The 14506-nt window shown below is 44.2% G+C and overlaps 1 long non-coding RNA gene across 2 annotated transcripts in view; it reads left to right on the forward strand.

The window, feature by feature from the left end:
* Positions 1-729: 729 nt before the first annotated feature.
* The window catches only part of LOC104005145 (uncharacterized), a 30149-nt gene continuing 16372 nt past the window's right edge, over positions 730-14506 (forward strand). The window contains exons 1-3 of one of the 2 annotated variants that reach the window (XR_001716138.4): positions 730-1264; positions 7567-7691; positions 8894-9026. This is a non-coding gene — a long non-coding RNA (uncharacterized LOC104005145). The remainder of the gene's footprint in view (positions 1265-7566; positions 7692-8893; positions 9027-14506) is intronic. The other variant, XR_001716139.4, reaches the window with a different exon arrangement.

Consider the following 14506-nt stretch of genomic DNA (forward strand, 5'->3'; position numbering starts at 1 on the left):
TCCACTAAAAATACAAAAATTAGCCTGGCATGGTGGCACGCGCCTGTAATCCCAACTACTTGGGAGGCTGCGGCAGGAGAATCACTTGAACCCGGGAGGTGAAGGTTGCAGTGACGCTGCTCCCTGCATTGGGAGTGCTCCCCACCTCCCCACCAAACTCTCTTAACAGACAGGGTGGGATCTGCGGGCTCCCTGGGTGGCCTGATTTCAACACCCTGTGGGCTGCCTTCCACTCTGGTACTTTCCTCTGCCTGCTGATGCTTGAAATTCCTCGAACCGGCCACACAGACCTGCTTTCTGGAATCAGAGCTAACACTGGAAAGGCAAGGTTTCCTGGGACGGGGAAAGAGTGATTTACATTCTTGCCGGGGTGTAAGCTGCGGATGGCAGGTTCTTTCCTGAGAACCGGCTTCCACTAGGAGGAGGAGGTTGGAAGCAGGACCCCGAGCTGACCTGTTGACCAGGAGAGGAGTAAGCAGAAGGGAGGGAGGGGGGGTGGAGGAGAGAAGGCGGGGGAGCCAGGATGGGGGTCGCTGCCCCCACCCCCGTGGTGCGGAGCTGAAAAAGGCAGTCTCCAAGTAGGATAATCCTTTACACTAGATGCATATAGCTTTATGGAGGAAAAATGACTGTTTTGCTGTCTTCTACCCCCTTTTGCCGCGATCCCATGAAAATGCTGGCATCCGGGCACCAACTGGCTTTTGCGAATCGCTCCCCGCTCCCCGCCCGGATTCTGAGGCCCGGAGCCGTTCACAGTTTGAGGCGCCAGATGCTGCTCCCTGGTGGCCGGAGGGCGTAACTGCCGCGGCTAAAGGGCGTCCCGGTGTACACACGGCGGGCCCGGTCCCGCCACACATGCCGTGCTTTTTGAACACCCGCCGTGGGCTAAGCATGGGACCCACGTGGGGTGAGGACACATGGCGATAAAGAGAGCCAGGCCCTTGCTGCCAAGGAGCTTTCCCGTAACACCGATGCTTCAAACAAAAGGTAGTAAAAGTGCCTGGGTTTTTGCGTTGAAATATCTTTCCCTTCAACTGCTCACCAAGGTGCTTTTACTCCCTGTCACCACCGCTGCCTGCCAGAGGCAGTGACCTTGGGTCCAGCTGGCGCCTGTCAACCTACACAACCACACAGTGAGAGGCTGCCTAAAGAAAGGCGTTTATTCAGGAGCAGAGCATTGCAACGGTAATACGCATGTCATAGTAAAATGTGCATATTCGAGGAGGCAGAGGAAGAAAGGAAGAGGAAGGTTTTCAAAGAAAAAGTAAGGAGGATTTCATAATTGTTTTCAAATGGTTACCCTTGGCTACAGAGATCAATAACAAGGGGCTGCCAGTCCAAGGTTAGACAGGCAGTTGCTGGGCGAATGTCCTTGTGGAGGTTTTTTTTTGTTGTTGTTTTTTTAATATATGTGTAAGGCTGTGATAGCCTTTGTGCAAGGTTGTGGTTTTGTGGAGCCTTTTGTGTTAGTTTTTGTTATCAGGCATACAAGTGTGGGAGCGCTTTCTTCTTAGCTTTCCCTAGCTCTATTTGTCAAGTTTTTTTTTGTTTGTTTTTTGTTTTTTTTCCCCAAGATGGCGTCTTGCTCTGTCACCCAGACTGGAGTGCAGTGGCGCGATCTCGGCTCACTGCAACCTCCACCTCCTGGGTTCAAGCGATTCTCCCGCCTGCGCCTCCTGAGTAGCTGGGAGGCGCCTGCCACCACGCCCAGCTAATTTTTGTATTTTTTGTAGAGACAGGGTTTCACCATGTTGGCCAGGCTGGTCTCAAACTCCTGACCTCAGGTGATCCGCCTGCCTCAGTCTGCCAAAGTGCTGGGATTACAGGCGTGGGCCACTGCGCACAGCCTGTCGAGTTTTTTTTTTTTTTTTTTTTTAAAGAAAAAACATTAGTAACTCCATTTTGATTCTTACAACTTCCACACCACCTAGCACTTTATCTCCAACCCTCGGGGACAGCTGGTCTTGTAGACTCTGGCAATTCTAGACAATAACCTCACAGACAAACCATGATTACTCATTTCCCTGGGGCATGGCTGCTCTCAGCCCTTCTACATCCCCGGTCCTACTTATTTGCTTATCTCCTGGCCAGGCAAACCTCCTTTCCCCATGAAGTCCTTCCACGCCTGCTCCAAACCCACATGGCTTCTTTATTCTCAGGACTTCTCTCTACCATTATTTTTTTCGTTTGGTTTTTTTTTTTAATTTTTATTTTCCAAGTAGACGTGAAGTTCCCCGATGGCTGAGGCTGTGTGATACCAATTTTCTACCCATCCTTCCTTCTCAAATTATGCCCCAGAGCTCCCAAGTTTCTCTTTTATTATGTACAGAAACTGCCTTCTTCCTTTCAAATACTGGGGCTACACTTAGGCCTCATCAACATATTCCCTCATCAGAGATGGGAAGTAGTTACGTCAGGATAGGCTAAGTTATTGGCAGTAACAATCCCCAATCTCTGTGGGTTAAAATAACAAGGTTTATTTCTTCCTGATGTTTCACGACTACCGTGAATCACTTAAGGATAGGGTTGCCAGATTTAGCAAAGAAAAATACAAGACATTCAAATTTGAATTTCAGATGATCGGCGAATTTTTTAGTATAGGTATGTCTCAAATGTTGCATACTAAAAATTATTATTTTTTCCTAAAATTCGGGTGTAACTGGCCATCCTGTATTTGAGCTGACAATCTTGCTGAGGGGTCTGCTCCGTCTCCTCACTCAGGACTCAGGCTAACGGTGCCTCCGCTCGTCAATATCCCAGAAGAGAGAAAGGGGATGTGGTAATTTGCACACTGGCTCTTGGAGTGTTTTTGGATGGAGTAATCTACAACACTTCCAATCGCATGTCTTTGGTCAAGGCTAGCCAGGAGGCCATTCCTAACCTGGAAGGGGTGGCGAAATGAAGTCCTACCCTGTGCTCAGAAGAAGTGAGCACTAGGTTATTGGTAAACAGCCCAAATCACTACCATGGTTAGAGGTATTTCCATAACTGCTGTTAGGAAAAACTGATTTCTCCATCTTATTAAAAGAAATTAGAGGTGAGGCTGGGGGTGAAGGCAAAAGAAAAAACCAGAAATTTGTATGAAGCATAATCTTTTTCCTTGTAATTTCTATCTAGTGGTTAACCATTGCTTTCTAGTGAGCAGAAAAAAGCTTTCCGTACCCACTTAAATATGTGAAAATAAGTAAATGTTGCATTCCCTTATCTTTTCTTCTCAGGATTAGGTGCCTCCCCATTTTTTTTTTTTTTTTACCACACTTTCCTCATACGATGTAGTTTCCAGAACTTTATTTACCATTGGTAATATATACTAACTGAATTGTAGCAGGCTGTATTCATTAAGTGAATGCAGTGGGAGAAAAAATTTAAAAAGTAGTTTCTGGTAAGGAGAATCCAAAGATGACTTTTTGCCTAGGCCCCTGAGTTTCTTCACCCGCATCGCCCGTAGAAGATCAGCAGCTTCTCAACCCTCAACCACAATGGAAGCACCTGGAGAAATTAATCAGCGCTGCGGGGGCTTCTCTACCACAGACTCTGACTGAACCGGCCTTGAGTAGGCCTGGGTAGCTGTATTTTTTAAACAACGTTCTTCTGTTATCTAGCGCGGCATAACAAGCTAACCTAAAAGTAAGGGTCTTGGAGCGAAAGTAATCATTTTATCTATTTATTTTTTTGAGACAGAATCCTGTGTCGCCCAGGCTGGCCTGCAGTGGCATGATCTCGGCTCACAGCAATCTCCACCTCCTGGGTTCAAGCGATTCTCTGCCTCAGCCTCCCGAGTAGCAGGGACTACAGGCGCGCGCCACCACGCCCGGCTAATTTTTGTATTTTTAATAGAAACGGGGTTTCACCATGTTGGCCAGGATGGTCTCGTGATCTGCCCGCCTTGGCCTCCCAAAGTGCTGGGATTACAGGCGTGAGCCAAACCGCGCCCGGCCTCATTTTATTATTATTTTGTGGTTCTAGATACAGACTAGACTCCAACATCGAAGAAAGCAATTTACTTTGTAAGAGAATTGCACAGGCAAAGGAGCCAGTGGCTGGAGTAAAAAGACTGTGCCTATCTGAGACTTAAAACAGCCTTTGGACTCCAACATCTGTAGGTGGGAAGCAGGTTGAAGGCGAGCTTGGCGCCCCAGGGAGTGCACAGTCTTTAAGGCCCATTTTCAGCTGCAGCTCAGGCAGGTAGGAAATTGACAGGCCCTCCCAGTGGGCAGAGCCTGGGGCCAGAGAGAACAATGGGGCGGGAAGTTTCTCCCAGGGAAAACAATCAGTGGGGCTGGTCAAGGAATATTCCCCACCCTTAGGAAAAGGGCTGCTTACGATGTCCCCTGGGGGGACTTTAAAACGACATGGCTCAGTGACTGCTGTGTGCCTCCCATGCTTCTCTTTCCAAGTGAGAGTGTTTATCGTGTCCCTGTCCCCAGTTGCATACTGGGTTTGTGTGTGGGAGCGAGTGACTTGCCTTGTTATTTCTTAGGTGTCCCCATCTAAAGGAGGCGTGTCCAAACCTGCTCTAGACAGGCTTGTGCTTTGGCACAGATCCTGGACTTTCAGTTCCAAGCAGTGCCTGGAGGGGAGTTTTGGGTTGTGTCCCTTGGGGAGCAGTAAGTGTGTTCCACTGTGAGAGAAGGGGAGAGAACTGTGTATTTGGTAACTAGAGAACAGACTCTGGAGGATCATATGAATGTTCACCAAATACTGTGTCACCCTCCTCTGCAGGGCTTCTCCCTGCAGCGGGAGGATTCTGCATCCTTGCTCTGTTGAATGCAGTGTGACCATTTGACTTGCTTTAACCAATGACACTCACACGTAAGTGACAGGTGTAGCCTCTGAGCAGAAGGATTAAGAATCACTGTGTTTACCTTCCCTTCTGTGATGGCAACTGGCACTGTCCCAGACAGAAGCTGCTTTCTCAGTCCTGGTCCTAAAGTAAAGATGATGCAGAACAAAGCCATAACTGACACACAGTGAAGGCAGCACATGAAAAGTTAACCTTTTGTTGTTGCAAGCCCTTGGATGCTCTCAATTAATGGGGAGGGCTTGGGGACCCTGAGAAACCTAAAAGGGCCTGAGTTCTTCTTGCACAGTAGCTATCAGCTGCAAAAGGACACAGCCTTTTCAGACACCCAATTTCCCTGTCCTTCCTGAGAAAATGGAGTTCCCCTCTGCATGTCAGCAGGCTTGCCATCAGGAAAACAGTAGTTGACAGAGAGCATCTGGGGGGCGCCAGCCTCTGGACAGCCTCCCATCCACAGTACAGGTCTCTGTGAAGCAGACATTGTGAGGAGTCTTTGGCTTTCCAGGTTCCAGGCTGATGAAAGGCAGCTGAACACAGCAGATATTTTGAGATGGTGGCAAGTCAGGGGAGCCTCTAAGTCCTACTTGTTGGAGTTTTTTGGTTGCCCTGTGACCTCTCGCCTTTGGCTTCCTCATTAGATATTAAAGACATTGGCGGTGACACTGGAATGGATGCGAAGATGGGAGAGGTCTACCCATAGCCCTTTCTACAGAGCAGAACTGAGGCTCAGATATTGAGGTAGATTAAAGATGGCTGCCAGTTCAGTGCTACTTGTCCCTTGAACTGTGAAGTCTTATCCCCCTCCTCGGGTCTGCACCAGCCTTGATGACTTGCTCACTGCACTGTGGTAGAAGTGATGGTGCATGACTTCCAAGGTTAGACCAGAAGAAGCCTTGAAGTTCCTGCCTTGGTCTCTTGAAACAACTTACCGTGTAAGAAGTCTGACACCCTGAGACTGCCATGTTGGCACAGTTATGGGTGGATGCTCCAGTAGACGGATCCAGCTGAGCCCAGCCCTCCAGTCATTCCCACCCCCAAACCATGGGTGAAACTGTCTTGGACCCTCCAGTCCAGCCCACTCAACATCTAAATACCACAGACCGACCTCAGCTGATACCATCACCCAGTTAAAATGTGCCTGAAACTGACCCACAAAATCATGAGATAAACTAAAATGGTTGTTGTCCTAAGCCACTAAGATAATAGAGCAGATATATATGCACTTAACACTCTCTCCTGGGGGTCTGCTTTTCCTTTCCCCATTTTGTGTTGCATGCCTGGTTGTTCTCACAGATTTCACGAGTGGGGAGGTGTGATGAGCCTGGGATATTCATCTTCAACAGAAACAATCCAGATAAACTCTTCATTCAAACAGGGTTTGGGCTGCACTGCAATTTTGTTGTCAAATTGGATTTGGAGTTGCTCAGGTTTAGCAAGCACTTCCATGGGAAAGAGAACTCTGTTGGATGGTAATGTAAGAGGACTCTGTCTACAGAAATAAGGTGAGACAGCTCAGTGCAGTTTAACAATTGTGCCATGTGCTTAACTAATCTCTTTCTTACAGTTACTCTTTGAAGTGAGTATTGTTTCCATTATACAGACAAGTAAATTGAGGCCAGGCAGCACAAGCAGTAAGTGCCAGATGGGATTTCAAACCAGGCTTGTTTACCAGATAGGCTACCATGAGGTTAATGCCCAAGAGACAGACCTAAACATTCATTTTATAAATGGGAAGACTGAAGACCAGAGAGATTAAGTAGTTTTGCTGCTGTGCTCTATAACTAACCACACATTTTCTGGCCAGTAGACTCCAGCCTGATCCTCAAGGCTCTCTGGAGTGTAGGCCAAAGCCATGCTGAGTGAGTGTCTTCGGGAGTGCTATTTTAGGAGGGAAATAGAAGAGATGATATCTGTACTTCCATTTCTAGTATGTTCCCAGAGAAAGCAAGTCCCTGATCACCTTCTGTTTCATTCGTGGCAGAAGGGTGGGGACTGTGATTTGGTGGATGAACAGTTGGTGTGTCCAAAATGCTGGATTGCTATCATGTGCTTTTCTCCGGAGAGAGCATCCTCTCATGAAAACATCCATCCCTGTGATCTGGCAGAGGTCACAAAGATAGTTCCATCTTTGCTCCAGAGCACGGAAAACGGAGATATAGTAAATCAGTGGAGCTATTCTGGGATCATAGGCTACTCAAAAGACCATTCCTGGCTTCTCTTGCATCTCTCAGGCTGCCTGGATGCGGGACCCAAGTCAGCATCCATCAGCAGCAGGGGAGTGGTGCAGAGGCTGGTGCGGAACATTACATATTTACAAATAGAACAAGGACCCGGTGTGACTTGGATAAAGAGAAGTCCAAATAGGGTCAGAAATTCTAAGTTGAAGTCACTCTGGAAATTAAGTATTTATGAAGCACTTTGTACCCACAAAATGAATTTGAATCATTTATCATCCAAACTCACAGTATCATAGTAACATATAAGTATCTGGGTTATGGCTAAGGACCCAAACTTGAACTACTACCTGTATGAAAAGGGGACATTTTTATGCACGTGGGTCCTGTTTTTAATGCTATTGTGGAGCAAAATCAAGAATTTTAAAAATAAATACCTGAGTCTTGATCCAGACCCATCATGACTGTGGAAACCTGTAATTCTCTCCTGTGACACTTCTGAAATGGTGGCTCTGCTGTCGCAGGCAGCAGTGAAAGGTGGATTCTTTCCGATGCATCTCTAATAACCCTCCCTTCTTTGTCTCACAACAGGATGATTTGCCTTGTGTAGCTCTTTATGTTCTGAGATGAGCAGATGACAGATTGGGATGCTGGAGATTTTGAATGTGCACACCGCTGGGAAGACCACGCCAATTGGCTTACACGCCGAATTCAAGGTGAAAACTGCTTTGCATTGTGGTAGTTGAAGCTGTTTGCAAAATCAGGAGCTGACTGTGGCTCTGCTGGTTATCCAGAAGCCTCCAGGAAGTCATAGTACATCTCATTTCTCCTCTGACTGTTCAAATGACCTCTTTTACAAAAATACTTCTCTACTTAATCTACCCTCTCTCTCCAATTGTCTAAAACCCCACTTTACTTCTTAGAATTATTGACCATAGGATCTAAAAGGAATTGTATAGATTATTTCATCCAACCTTCTTATTTCATTAATGAGGAAACTGAGAGTCTAAAATGTTAAAATAAGACTAGAATCCAAGTATTTCAAGTCTTCTTTCAATCTTGTAATGTTTGATTTTGTTAAACATGTATCCCACAGCTACATTGAATGCTTTTTACTTTGGATTCTTCTCCATTCCCTAGTATGCCTTACTCAGGGCTCATTCACAGCACAGAAATGTCTGATCAGCAGTTGACTGGTAGTGGCTGCCTGGAGTGCTGTGCTCAGGAGGAGCCAGTGGAATAGATCTCACGGTTTCTCTCCAAATGTGACCTCTACTGAGATAACTTTGATCACCCTAGCTAAAAAGTGTCCTCTGTCCCCGATTCCCTTAGGCACACATTATCCCCTTTCCTTACCTAATTGTACTCCTATCACCTCTCATTAACTAAAATTATTTTTCTTGTGTATTGCCTTATTTCCCCACGAGAATGTAAGTTCCAAGAGGGCAAGGACTTTGTTTATCTCAACCACTGCAGGGTCTGCTGTGCTTATGAGGTGCTGACATGTAGGAGTCACTCAATAAATAACTGTGGAATACATGGCCAAATGCTGCCATTGATTAGTGATGTCTGCCGTGGGCAACGGAGAGACAAATTACCGGGGTCAACGCAAAGCTTTTGTCACCGGTGGTTATTGGCCAACCAACCAATCCCAGATGCAAGACTGGTCTCCTTTTGACATTCAATTTAATTCAGGGCCATTGTGGGATAACCAGTTATTAGATACTCTGGAAGGAAGAATTCCCTGAATCAGTAGTTAGGCAACTTAAAAGAAGAAAGGCACATTTTCTGCTATCTCTTCTCCTCATTGTCTTATTCATCATGACACTTCTACAACGTTGCAGAATTCTTAGCACATAGTAGGCGCACAATAAATATTTATTCACTGATAATTTGTGCTTTCTCAATGTCATTTTAGGAGGATTTTGTAAAACTTTCCTGCTAATTTGAAAGAGCTGCACCACAGAACACAGTATATGGTTCAAAGTACACAGTACGTATTGGTGTGCCTGATTGAGACTCAGGTGTACAAAGCCATGAGCGAAGTTCAGGTAAATATCCAAATTAAACTGTTCTAAAGTAGGTTGAGCAGCATCCATTACCTTAGCCCTGAATATTGGCTGTTCTTATCCATCTTCTCCTTGAAGTCAATATTTGAAATAGGCTTTTATGAGGCAGGAGAGGCTTAAGAAAAGTGAAAAAACCAAAGAGGGATTTAGTGCTTAAATATATTTATGAATTCATCTCAATTTCTCTTTATCTCTTTTTAAAGAGCTGTGGTATATGTGAAAACGTTTGTAGCAGGTAGAGGTTTTTGAAAGTTGGCTCATTTTTAACCCAGTCGATACTGTTGTTTCATGTCAAAAGCAGGATATGATGCAGTGCCCTGATAGATCTGATTTAATATTCTCTAGGACTCTGGGGTCGTATACCATCTATACTCTCCCAAATTTGATGGTGTCAATATGACCTGACATTTAATTGTTTGCATAGCCTATTTAAAATTAAAATAGCAACAGGCTCTGAGTTCTTTTCAAGCTTTAATACACTCTCCCTTTAAAAATACATTTTTCATAAATTACTCTGCTGTCTGGCAGGCCATCCCATTCTTCAGTTCCTGTAATAAAAGGGGATGGTGTGATGTGGGTGTGAAACACAGAGGAGAGCACCACGGTTAAATAAGAGCGGACACTGATCAAGTCCATTAATCAAAGTGCCTTTTAAATCTCTGCAAGTTGAGAACTGTAGCATCCAGGGATTTGATTAAAGAGGAAACATAAAATGGCAGAAGAGGCCAATAGCTGCCTGGGCAGGTCAGCTCTCAGAGCCCCTGATTAATGGAACGTAATGGAACGTGGCTTTCAATGGAATTTGTTTTCTCTGGATCATCTTTTGGAGCTTATTTGCTAAGAAAAGGTGGATTTGAGCTGCAATATCTCCTTGTGGCTATTGGAAAAACACCAATACGGCAGAAACTTGAAAATCTCTTCAGGCCGGCCTCTTATGCCTTTTCCTCTTTGGATTATCCCAACTCCCCTGATTTCCACGTAACCCAAATAACTTCACAAGGGTAACATCACTGTCCAATTTCAGTGTTCTAAAGGCAAGGATTCCTAAGCACTACTGAAGCAGGTTTTTACCCTAGAGGTGAATACCTATTATCATCGGTGCCATTCAGTCGTTTGTTGGCTTGTTTGTTCATTATTTTATTTAATCCATTTATTCAGAAATACTTCTTGAACATTTATGTCTAAGCCCAAAATTATATGTCAGAAGAAAGGTGAAAAGCCTCCATGCCTGTCCTCTAAGTGCCTTCAGTGTGGTGGAGAGAGGTCAAGAAACACCTGCTATAAAATACTGCGAATTCTGGCTACCCTGGAGGCTATGCCCTGGAGGAATGATGGGAGCAAGTAGGAAGGAACTCTGAAACCTCTGGGGGGTGGTGTTGTGGAGTGTTCCCAGGGAGGTTCTCAATTGGAGAGGAGTTGGGAGGTTGGGCAGGGGGAGAGCCAGGGCGAGTGAAGGCACCTGCACTGAGTAGAGGAGAGAGCATAGAGTGCTTGGGAATGGCAAGTGCAGCCACAGTGTGGAGGATGCAGGTGCAAAGGTGTGGATAGGCCAGCAGGAGCCTGTGGGAGAGGACTTCTATTTCAGGAGGAGATGGGAAGCCATTCCAGGATTTTCAATGAGGAACATGCTAGAAAGACAGCTCCTGGGGCATTGTGGAGAATAGGTAAGAGTTGGAAAAGATTTGAGTGAGGGAGAAAACTAGGAGCTGTGCCCAAATCTTGGAGACAAATGGCTAGAGTATGAGCTAATAAGGGAAGTGGAAAAAGGAAATTTGAGATGTATTTGAGAAATCTACAGGATCAATGTGAGGCAAGCCAAATCTGGCGAGAAGTAGGACTTCACCTCTGTTCAAGGTTGCATTTACTTTGGTTTGCTTACAAAACCTCAAATCATCAAACTAATGCCATTTGTGGGATTAGAACAAAGACCTCCCACTGCCCTTCTTGTTTCTAGAGGTTTCCCATATTTTGCAGATGTTGGTAATCCACTTAAGTGACATGCCCACCAGGCCAGAGAGGTTAAGAACTGTGAGTTTTATGGGCTTGGTTACATTAGCACCTAGAATCACTAATAGTTCCATGCAAGGCAGGTCACACTCCTGACACTAAAGTCTGAATTCTGGGTCTTGAAGTTCTGGATTGAACAATTTTTCTTTTCTCTCCTTATGATTCTGGACCTGAACACTTCTTATCTATTTTGTGATCTTTCTCTGGGTAGGACTGGCCAAAGCTTATGGTACAAAGGTTTGTATCATGAAGGGAAGAGTGTAGGTGGTCTCCCAGGCTGCTGGTTCAGGTGAATGGGTACATGGTCGTGCCATTCATTCACCTTCCTGGTAAACACAAAGAAGAGATAGGATTTGATAAGGGAAGAAACTTTAAGGTGTGTGTGCTTGAGCTGTTTTTTGGACTCCAGAGAGGTTTAGGTCTGGAGTTGAAGTTTAGGTCTCCCTGGGATAGTAGTAGATATTTGAGATTTAAAAAAGATGTGGCAAAAACCATCATTGTGTGTGAAGGATGGAGGATGTGTAGAACATCAGGACAGAGCCCTGTGAAACATTCATATTTAATCAGAGGAAGAGAAGTGCTATGGACTGAAGGTTTGTGTTACCCTCAAATTCATAAGTTCAAGCCCTAACCTCCAGTTTGATGGTATTTTGAGATGGGGCTTTGAGAGGTGACTAGGGTTAGATAAAGCCATGAGGATGGGGCCTTTCTGTTGGGATTAGTGGACTTATAAGAAGGAAGAGGGAGAAGTCTCATTCTCTCTTTATGTGCATAAACTGAGAAAAGGAATGTAAGGACATAGCAAGAAGGCAGCCGTCTGCAAGCCAGCAAGAGAGCCCTCACCAGGAACCAAACTAGCTGGCACCTTGGTCTTGGACTTCTCAGCTTCCAGAACTGTGGGAAACAATTTCTGCTGTTTAATCTGCCCCGTCTATGGTGTTTCGTTATAGTAGCCCAAATTGACTAAAACAAGGAGCCTGTAAAAAAGAATAAAAAGACTAACAAGGCCAGGTGCGGTGGCTCATGCCTGTAATCCCAGCACTTTGGGAGGCTGAGGTGGGTGGATCGCCTGAGGTCAGGAGTTTGAGACAAGCCTGGCCAACATAGTGAAACCCCATCTCTACTAAAAATACAAAAAATTAGCTGGGCATGGTGGCAGGTGCCTGTAATCCCAGCTACTCGGGAGGCTGAGGCAGGAGAATCGCTTGAACTCTGGAGGCAGAGTTTGCAGTGAGCCGAGATCGCGCCACTGCACTCCAGCCTGGGCAACAAGAGCAAAACTCCTTCTCAAAAAAAAAAAAAAAAAAAAAAAAAAAAAAAAAACAAGAGGGCTAAGGGGAGAAGCAGGGCATAATAGCTCCATGGAGGTGAAAGAATTAGGCTGGTGTAAAGAGAAATGGCAGTTCAACTGTGTGAAAAAAAGATACAAATTTCGGGTGTGCATTGGGCTCATAGGTCTATTTTGTGCTTAAAGTTGTTGTCCGTGTGTGTTATATGCGGCACTTTCAGATAGAATAAATGAAGAAACACCCATTCTGATCACCAACATAGTTGTAATTAAAAATTTAGTTTTTTTATATTACAATGGTGACAACTATTTATTGTAGGAAAAAAATTAGGTTAGGATAAAAAAACCCAAAAATATGTAAAAGAAATATCTTTGCTAATATTACTATTCAGTGAAACTGCTTTTATTAGGTTGTTGCAAAAGTAATTGTGGCTTTTGCTATCACCTTCAATGGCAAAAACCACAATTACTTTTGCACCTACCTAATTAAATCTCTGGTTCCTGTATGCCCTTCCTTGCTCTTTTATTCTGTCTCTTCCACATTTACATATTCACACGTATATTTACACGTTCACACGTATGTATAATAAATAAACGGGATCGCATTGCTGTGTAACCTGCTTTTTCAATCTAATGAACGCGTTCTATGCCAATACATATTTATCCATAGAATAATTTTTAAAATGGCTATAACCAATCTCCTATTGTTGGACATTTAGGTTGCTACTATAAATAACATTGTAAGGACTATCTTTATAGCCACAAATTAATTCATATTCTTAATTAGTTGCTTGGGTTAACTTCCTTAAAGTAGAATTGTAGAATTAAAAAGCATTCACATTTTTAAGAAAGCATCGTTAATATCCAACTGTTTGTATGTTATATATATGCAATACTGAGAGATAGGCTTTAAGGCAGGCTTTGTTAACTTAGGTAATTGTTGAATTAGGTTATTGACTAATCCATTACCATTTTATTGAGACCTATATGCAGCTCACTATGCATATTTATGTAACATGAATACTAAAATATTTAGAGCAAATTCTGATGGCAACTTTTAGTTATTTTATATCAAGGAAGTGACTAGAATCCATAACTGGTGAGGCCAAGAGAATAATCTCTCTAAAGGCTATTTTAGATATTTTTCTGTTATCCATACGCTGCACTTATTTGTGCTAAGTTCTTAGTATTTACTTGCTCGCTTGTTCAATGTTCTGTCTTAAGGTACTGAATTTTTCTTAAATATTTTCGTTGGAGGATTTTATTGCTTGCTAGTTGCCTGCTTTTCTACAGATGAGAAATGCCACTGTGAGGTCTGTCTTCTCCCTTTCTAGGTAGAAGTTCTGTGCTCCCTGAGGTGATGAGTACTTTTGGGTACCATGATGGCTGAGGAGCACTTTAAATCTCTTCTGGTGGGAAGAGCTCTGTCTAGGTGGTAATCTGAGCTGAAAATGGATCCTTCACTTAGTAGTATTGCAGTGATTCCCGTGCAGGGCTGAGCACATGACTGCTTACCCACTTCATTCATCCATGCAGTAAATAGTTATCAAGGATCGGCCATGTGTTGGGCACTGATTGATGATGCTTGGGAGCAAAACAGACAGCACCTCTGTCCAGGCGGGGCTTTCGTTCTTGCAGGGGGCTCAGAATAAAAAAAAATCAGGATTGTATTACATGATTATAAGTGTCATGGTGGCAATAGAACATATTCATATAATAGGTGTGACCGGGGTAGTGGTAGGAGACTGTGCCATTGGATCGGTTGAGGAGTTAATGTTTGAGCTGAGAACTGAATAACAATTAAGAAGTAGCCAGTCTTGGGAAGATCTGAGGAAATGATACTTAGCGGAGAAGAATGTAAATGCAGAACCCCTGAAGAGGACTAAGTTGGGTATGTTTGAGCCACAGAAAGAGGGCCAGTGGGGCATTTTGAACACACAGAGGGTGGTTAGAGATGAGCTGCAGGCAGGTGGGGAAAGATGATGTGGAGTCTGTAGGCCACAGCAAGGAAAACTGGATACATCCAAAGTGTGATGAGAAGCTTTAGTGTGTTTTAAGCCAGAGAGTGACAGGACTGTTTTACATTTAGAAAAGTTTGTGGGAAATGGATCCCTAGTTTAGCCAGGAAATTGCCTGTTAGGAAATCAATAAGGAATTTTTAGAATAT

The sequence above is a fragment of the Pan troglodytes genome, chromosome 13 (assembly GCF_028858775.2).
Source record: "Pan troglodytes isolate AG18354 chromosome 13, NHGRI_mPanTro3-v2.0_pri, whole genome shotgun sequence".
Lineage (NCBI taxonomy): Eukaryota > Metazoa > Chordata > Mammalia > Primates > Hominidae > Pan > Pan troglodytes.